The sequence below is a fragment of the Lygodium microphyllum genome, chromosome 5, assembly GCF_053477565.2.
Source record: "Lygodium microphyllum isolate KBCC chromosome 5, Lygodium_microphyllum_v1.1.10, whole genome shotgun sequence".
NCBI lineage: Eukaryota > Viridiplantae > Streptophyta > Polypodiopsida > Schizaeales > Lygodiaceae > Lygodium > Lygodium microphyllum.
The window spans coordinates 54,599,412-54,607,929 of NC_141139.1; positions in this window are offsets into that span (position 1 = coordinate 54,599,412).

Consider the following 8,518-nt stretch of genomic DNA (forward strand, 5'->3'; position numbering starts at 1 on the left):
AGCTTGATTTATAAAGGTATCATTTGGTTGAGGGATGGAATATTAACATGTCTTGTAGTCCAATGCCACTCTGGCATTGAGGTGGGGTGTTGAGATATAGGCATGTGAACCCTATGTATGCAAGGGTGGATAAGCGTAGCTGGGTGTGAATGGATTGGAGGGCAAGGGAAAGCCCTAACCCTAGCCATCTAGAGGATACTTAAACAGCCTAGAGGTCACTCTCATTGTGAGAGAGAGTGTACAAATTGTACTTTTGAACAACTCATTAAACAAGATCTTCTTCTTGTACTTGAGCTCTCTCTTGTGCGCACCTTATCATGTTCTCACTCTAATACTGCAACAATGTTCACTCATGAGAAACCTAAGAGGATGACCATAAGGCAGGATTTTAGTGATACCATAGTGAACATCAATTGTAGTGTGTTTTGGTTTGTTACTTGTGATAGCATGTGAATTTTCCCTTTGTGTTTCACTTGCCTAAGTGCAAATGGAGTCTACAATAAGTGATTGAGGAGATATTAGTGTGAAATAGTCTTAAGCATAAGTGGGTTCAAACAACACCAATGTGAAAGGGTTATAATGTGAGTTGGTTAAGTTAATGATTAGTGACCAATGATCACTAATGAGTAAGGGAAAATGCTTCAGCTTTAGAATAGGGAAAAATGAATTGTTTCAAGGATGAGGGCTGCTATTTTAAAAATAGATTGACTGGCCCATGATTTGTGATGGCTGAGGGGGAGGAAGGAGCTTGTTTGATTGTGGAAAAGCTATCATAATGATTATTTGATAATGGAGTTGGAATAACTATGTGTAAAGCTATCATGATGATGATCTGATTGTGAAGAACTGAATCGATTGTGTGAAAGGCCATCATGATGAGGATGGAGGAGAATCAATTGTGAAGATGGAGAGAGCTTCCTTGGTTGCTATATGTGCCAATTTGTGGAGTTTCTTGGCTATTGTACCAATCAATTGTGGTGCTTCTTTGGTTGTTGAAATGATGTTTCATGAGGTGGACTAATCTTAGAGATGTCTTTTTGACATGCAACATCAAGAAAGGGAAAGGACAAGCTAAAAAACAAAGCAATGATGACTTTGTTGATGGTGAATCACTGTGAAGTAGGAAAACCTAGGGTATGTAGCCAAGAATATTGATTGATAGAGCTTTCAAATCAAAGGTAGACTATACGTAAGGTTTCTTATTGTTGTATGTATATTTTAGGAGGGATTTGATGCTACAATTAAGCTAAAAAATGAGTATTTTGACAAGCTTTAGTTTGGAATGCTTGAAGTAACATCAAGATAGCTTCCACTATTTGATTTTGTATCATTAAAGAGTTTGGCATTTTCCTTGCGCTAGTGTACTAAGGGTTTTCAAGATACAAAGAATGAGTATAAGCATCAACTTGATAGAGCTTTGTTCAAATTATTTCCTTGAACATAGAGATTTATTTCTAGAGGATTTTGGTACAGTGTATCTCTTTATCTATCATAATATAGAGGGATTCTTACTTGGTGTTAATTGCATTCCAAATTTCATCTTGTTTAGCCTCTTTACCCCTTATGGATTGTGGCATGTTGACATAAAACCGCACGAAATATTTGGTGAACCCAACGTGAAAAGCCACATCAAGACTATAACATGGGAGAACCTTTAGTATCTATAGGAATGCCAAAGTCTATTGATGATATGGTACATCTTTTATAGGTGTTTAACATATATATGCAACAAAAACAACAACAACATTAGTAGGAATTTCAACAATAGCTGTTGCTACACAATCAGCAAATACTGAAATAGATAATGAGAGCCTAATGAACAATACAAAAATGTAGCAACTAAAGCTATGGAAGCTGTCATGAGCAAGAAAAAAATATTTAATGGATGGAATGTCTCCAATCACTTAAAAATGTAGCAACTAAAGCTATGAAAGCTGTCATGAGCAAGAAAAAAATATTTAATGGATGGAATGTCTCCAATCACTTGAAATTGTATGATGAGTCAATATATTATCCTAGCTTGCGACTTTTGCATTGAACACATGCATAAATGATATCTATGGGAAGAATACCGATTGGAAAATTTTCAAGAAAGCACTAAAAGAAGAGTACTTCTTAGAATACCTAGGTTGGATACTTGAAGGACATTCAAAGAATGGGTTTAGAAGCCTAAGAAAGGGTTAGTTTGCATCACGATTATTGTAGAACTTTGAAGAAAAATGTAATGAACAGGGATCACGGGAATATGGCATGGGAACATACCAGTCACACTGATGGTATATAAGGTGTAAGAGGGTATTTTGAGGCATCACATAAATTATCAAGAAACTCTCTTTTCACCTTCTCAAGCTCCCATGGCTTTCTCTTCTTCTTCTTCCTCTTTCCCTCTTTCTCTCTCTTCTTCTTGCCTTTCTCTCTCCTATCCCTCTTCTTCTGCAGTCCTTCTCTCTCTCTTTCCCCTTAGTTAGGACAGTTAGATCTTCTTCATTACAAGTGGTATCAGAGCTTTGTCCTTGATCCCTCTCTTTCCCCATAGATTTAGGGCTCTCACAGTTTCCCACAGTTAGAAAGTTCCAGTTACATCTCTTTCACAGGTACATAGGAGTAGGAGTACTCAGGTAGGCTGTCAGCCCTCTTGAAGACTGTGGCAGCCTTTCTTGGAGCTTTTCCAAGAACCATGGACAAATCTAGAGGTGGGCATACAAATTTGATAGGTCGTCACTAGTTTTCATGCAAGTTATTTAGGGTTTTGGGCAAAAAGGAGGGCAGCACAGTTAGAGAAGGCCAAAAACTCAGTTACTTTTCAAGAAGACCTTCTCTCTCCTCTTTTCCCAAGCTGCCATGGAAGCTCCAGCTCAAGAATCTCAGAAATTCAGCTCCCCCTCCTCTTCCTCAGCAAGATTGGCTAGTCCTAAGGTGTTCCCCTCAGTGGGAGGAGCACAGTGAGCAGCAACACCCCCTAGTTCAACCCTGCCTGTGGCCCCCAGGAGCAGCCTGAAATTTGCGGCGCAAAAAATGGGCTGCTTCCTGGCCTGCAAGGCAGCCCTCCCCTCCTTCCTGGCTTCAGTCCTGGTCCTTGGCAACCTTCTTGGGCAGCATCAGAGACATTTTCCTCAACCCTTGGACTCCCCTTTGGCACTCAAGAGACCCTGGTCTGGTGCAGTCCATGGCAGCCATGGAATCTTGGCCATCAAGCTCAGAAATCTTGAAGATTTTGGTCTCTCCTTGGTCCCCGGGAGTCCCTCTTCAACATTGCTCAAGATTTCAGCCATCAAGAAGAACGGGAAGAAGATTACAAGCAAGATTTGAAGGCATGCACTTGTGGGCAGCCATGGCTATGGAGTAGGACCTCAATTTCAGCAAGAACTCTCATGGGGAGGTCCTGAACCATCCTGCCCCAAGCTTGATTTCACCCTTTCTTGAGGAAGCTTACCCATTTTGGAGCCATGGAGCATTCGGGATCAAATGGAGCTCTCATGGAGGACTGAGATGGCATCAGTGGCTGCCTTCTTCTCCAAAAGACTCAAGGTAACTGATTCTTGGCTCTCATTCTCTCCATTTAAGCCTCTTGTTGAATCCCATCCATTTTTTTGAGAGAATGTATGAGTCCAAGTAGATAATAGGAGACCCAGACCTTGAATGCATGCTGATTAATTGTCCCTGTCATTTCTCCTTGATCTTATAGTACTGAAATGGATTTTACTCATGCTGAAACTTCATTGTGATTATATTTTGCTTACCCATAACCCGTTTGGCTTCTTGTGAATTGGCTGAGCCAAGAAGTGATAAAAAAATCCATTGTATAAGGGTGAGTAGGCAGTGAGTCACTGTCGGTAAGCTCCCTATCCCTATTCCCCATTCCAATTCCATGCACTTCATGAAAAGCCCAAAATTTTGATTTCAGAAATGCATCTCATGCTGGTTGTTTAATTAATAAATTTCTGCCATGTATATTCCGGGTGAGGAAAAGCCCGATGCCAGGCGAGGTGGCAAGACAAAAGAGGGGTGACCCCCCCTTGCCATTAAAGACCCTGAAGGGGTGCACAACCCGGCCCGGCGAGAACTTTGCCCACCTCCCGGTGATCCGGAGCCCAAAGAATTATTGTAGGTGCAGGTGCATTTGATGGAATAGCCCGAACCCTAATCACTTGAGCCTACACACCCCTACATGCATTAGTAATGTCATAAACCGCTTGGTAATGTATGGTGGATGCAATGCAAGAAGGGCAGGGAATGCAGTGTGGAACTGGTCTCAGCAATAAGCTATGGATGCAAATAATGTATGGCTTTATGGGGCATTGAGAGCCACCATTGAGGCCTTGGATGTTTGGAATAAGACCCTCACCATTGGGATAAAGTATGCTTCTTGAGAGAGCCTTTGTAGGATATTGCAGACAGCCAGTCCTACACAGTCAGCCCACAAGAATTGATTACACCAAAGCCTCTTTGTGTGACTGAGTGCAAGCTCTATAGCTTAACTCGAAGAGGGCATTTTCCCCTTCGATCTGAGCTAAAAACCTCCCCATTCCGCCCTACGGTTTGGGAGATACACTCAGTTTTGTATCCAGAGGTACTATGGGACAGGCAGCAGTCCTACATAGTCAGCCTGCAAAAACTGATTACAGAAAAGCCTTCCCGTGTGATTGAGCATGAGCTCTATAGCTTGATTTGAAGAGGGCATTTTTCCCTTCAATCTAAGCTAAAAACCTCCCCATTCCGCCCTACGGTTTGGGAGATACACTCAGTTTTGTGCCCAGAGGTACTGTGGGACAAGTAGCAGTCCTACACAGTCAGCCCACAAAAAGTGATTACAGCAAAGCCCTGATCATTTATTGTCGGAGATATTTTTACATGGCCTCGTAGAGGGGATCGAGGGCTTTCATTTGAATCAGAAATTTTGTTTCCCCTCACTAGTTTCTTCTTCGTTTTCCTTCTTGTTTCTAATTCACACAGTTTGTCAATCCAATCTTCTAATCGCATCCTTAGTTATGGATCAATCATCCAATGATCTTTGTAGCTCTAGTAAAAGACCTCTCTATCATCTTCATATTGAGTTGGATAGTGAGTATGAACCAATAAGGAAGAGAACAAAATCCATTACTATTATAGAGTCTATGAAACATATACTCATGCTTGAAGGAAATAAGAATCTTGATCTTTGGTTAGATGGTAGGTTATATCCCAAAGATTCTAGAAAAAATAGTACTCTGCCTTTCTATAATAGCTCTTCATTGATGAGGTTCATTAGTCATGATTATAATGGGTTTCTAGGTTATACACTTAACTTGGTTGCAGAAAAGGATGTCTCAGATTGAATAACCATCTTTTATTAAAATATAACAATGAGTTATTGCAAAAGCTAGAGGGCTATCAAGAGAGGATTCATTTGTTGGAGAAACACGTCAAATCTTATCAATGAAAGCAAACTATTTTAGGCCTTCAAAATTGACAAATGGCTCTTAAAAATATTGAGAGTCTCAAATGAGGAGGAGGAGGTTGTAGTAAAAGAATCCAAGTATCGAGTATCAAGTATCAAGTATATATTTTTTAACTTTAAAAATATTAAATATAAATTTATTTATAATTACTTATATTTATTTGTGATATTAATTTTATTCAGGTCTCTTCTTCAACCAAATGCAACTGAAAGAGACTCTTTAAAAGCATCTCAATTTTATTATCATTTTCTTCCTTTAATAGTTTCAAAAGATATTTTGGAGAAGAAAATTTTTAAAGAGGCAAAGGAACAATGCTTGGTGTCATTTATAAAGGATCATTATTTGGATACTAAGTTAGTACAAAAGACACTAGATAGTATTGGTATCAGTCGATATATATATATATATATATATATATATATATATATATATATATATATATGTAACTTTTTCAACTTTTACAATCAAATATGAAGCAAGAACATGTATGCAATTGCATGCTTCCAAGGCCATCTATGGCTAGAACTATCAAACAGAGAGTGAATAACAAAGTGATGGAGATTTTGGGTGAGCCTTTCCATATCAACGCTAGCTTCAAGGGCAAGAAAAAAAAGTTGTATTCAATGAATTTAACAATATTTTCCTTGATGTGCCCACCCTACAACATTTAATTATCAAATTCAATGATTTGTCATTAGAAGAGACGCAAGGAGTGGCTAGATTTGCGGTTAAACTTGATGAAACTGAGATTCTAAAATGCACAAAATTAGAGAGGGTCTCTATTACCTTGATGAATAAAGCACTTTCATCAGGTCATTGTTGCAATCACTCAATATCATTTTGTGTTCAATCTGAACACAATATCTAGTGGCTAGGAGCATTTGAAGTAGATACATAGAATTTTAATATATTGTATTGGGTTTTTCATAAAACACCAATATCTAATCTTATTAAAAGACAATAGGTAGGAGGAGAGCTATTTGTTGAAGGATCTGGGAACTATAAGATTGAGTGGCACATAGCTAGTGACTTAAAGACACTCAAATGTATGTACAATGAATCAAAGGGATCCAATTCCAAATCTCCTTGCCTATATTACATGTTCCCAACCATAGATTTAAACTCAAGCAATTGGAATAGATCTCCCTCTAGGCACAACAAGGATCCACAATTTAAGCTAGTCCTAGATATTTCTTTAACTAATGCCCATATATGTACACTTCATGTACTTTGCAAGATAATTGAAAAGCTTGTTCATCTTTAAATAGGGTTTTCATGGAAGCTAGAGTCATTTGTCAACTAGAAGAGATGCTATAACAAAGATTGAAAATGTCTTATCAATAAATTGATTTGCATGGTGGTAATGTTGTTTTTGAATCAGATCTTCAAAAGTCTAAGAATGACAATTGTGTCTCCCAAAAGCCATCTATTGGTGGAGCGAAGGCTAAAAGGTTCCTAGGTTTTCATAGAAGACTTGGTAAGATAAACTCTAGGAATTATGGCTCAACTATTAGATACAATCAGTGGAAGTCCCTATATAATGTAGTTCCCAAGGAGATTAGTCATAAATATATGTATGTATCACGTGGGTTCAATATAAGGGATTTTTAAAATACCATTTTTATATATTTTTTACATACAAAAGGGTCCCATATAAAGGGGTTACTTACAGATTGAATAAAAAAGGGTCATATTTTATTAAGAAAAAATTCACAGATAAGGATATTTATAAATAGGCCTTGAACACACATGATATAGAGGGTATACATATAGTGAATGCCCCGGGATGTAATTAAGAATCGTGTTGATAATGGACAAGCTCAGAATAGAAAAGCCAATGTTTGGGAAACACTAGACAAAGTCTTCTTTTATTGTGATAAAACTGAATGGAATGATGATGACCTCAAAGACTTCGAAAACCAATTGAACATTTTTTAAAAGGCAATGACAGAAGCTTGGGGTGATCAATACTTCACTCATTGAATGGTAAGAAGTTTGCATGTGTATGTCTCTTCATTGTCTAACTCATATAAGGTTTTTTATTAACTTTTTTATTTGTTAAGTATGTAGCATATTTTATACAATCATGGTCTATATTTTAATCAAGCAATATGGACCTCTATCTATTTAGTCAACCCAAGGTATGAAAAAATCGCATTATCAACAAGAACAAAATACTTTAGATACACAAGACATGGAGGTAGAAGATACAAAGCAAATAGTTTATTAGAGATCTTGCAATAGTTTTGTACACATATTTGGCACAAATTCAGGCTCAAAGACACAATCACATCATATAATGAATCATCTTTAGCAAGGACTATACAAACAGTCACCCAAAGAAGAAAAGAGTGATATTTAAACTCCTGTGCAAAGCAAAGATTTTCAGAATGATTATAAACTAAACAAAGAGATGGAAAAAGATGAGTTTCAAGAAACCCTTAACATCTTTTAGTCTGACTCTTTGTAGAAGAGTCTCTAGTTTCAAGCAACTCACTAGGGTCTCTAGAGGAATCTTTTGTTTCATCCCACTTAATAATGCCTCTACATTTCAAAAACTCTTGTTTCCTATATCTTGGAAGGAACTTTAAATTCTTGGCATCTCCTACATGGATTGTAAATAAGAGCCAAGAACTCTAAAGTATCTTGTCCTAGATCCACTATATCCAAGCATGAAGCCAAAAACTCTTACAACTTCTTCCTTCTCCACCAAAATTATCTTATCTGATCCTCTATTGAAAACATGGGATCCAATAATCTTAGAGATAGCTTTTAAAGCCATCGTTGGGTAGGCTTGGAGAACTTGACAATCTGTTATGATAAATTCCAATTGTTTGATTATTTAAGCTTCCAATATAAGGACCAAGGCCTTGACTTTTGCCAAGCTTCAATGTCCTTGAGCCCTTGGCTCTTCCAAGAAAGATGTCTAGATCTTCAATTTCTATATGCACAATAAACCATAATAGTATAAGATGTCAATAGACAAATATCCCATAATATTTATCTATAATGCATAACAAACTATAATATAAACCTCAATAAATATCTTAAAATCATCTTTCATACCTTGGGGGTTTTCA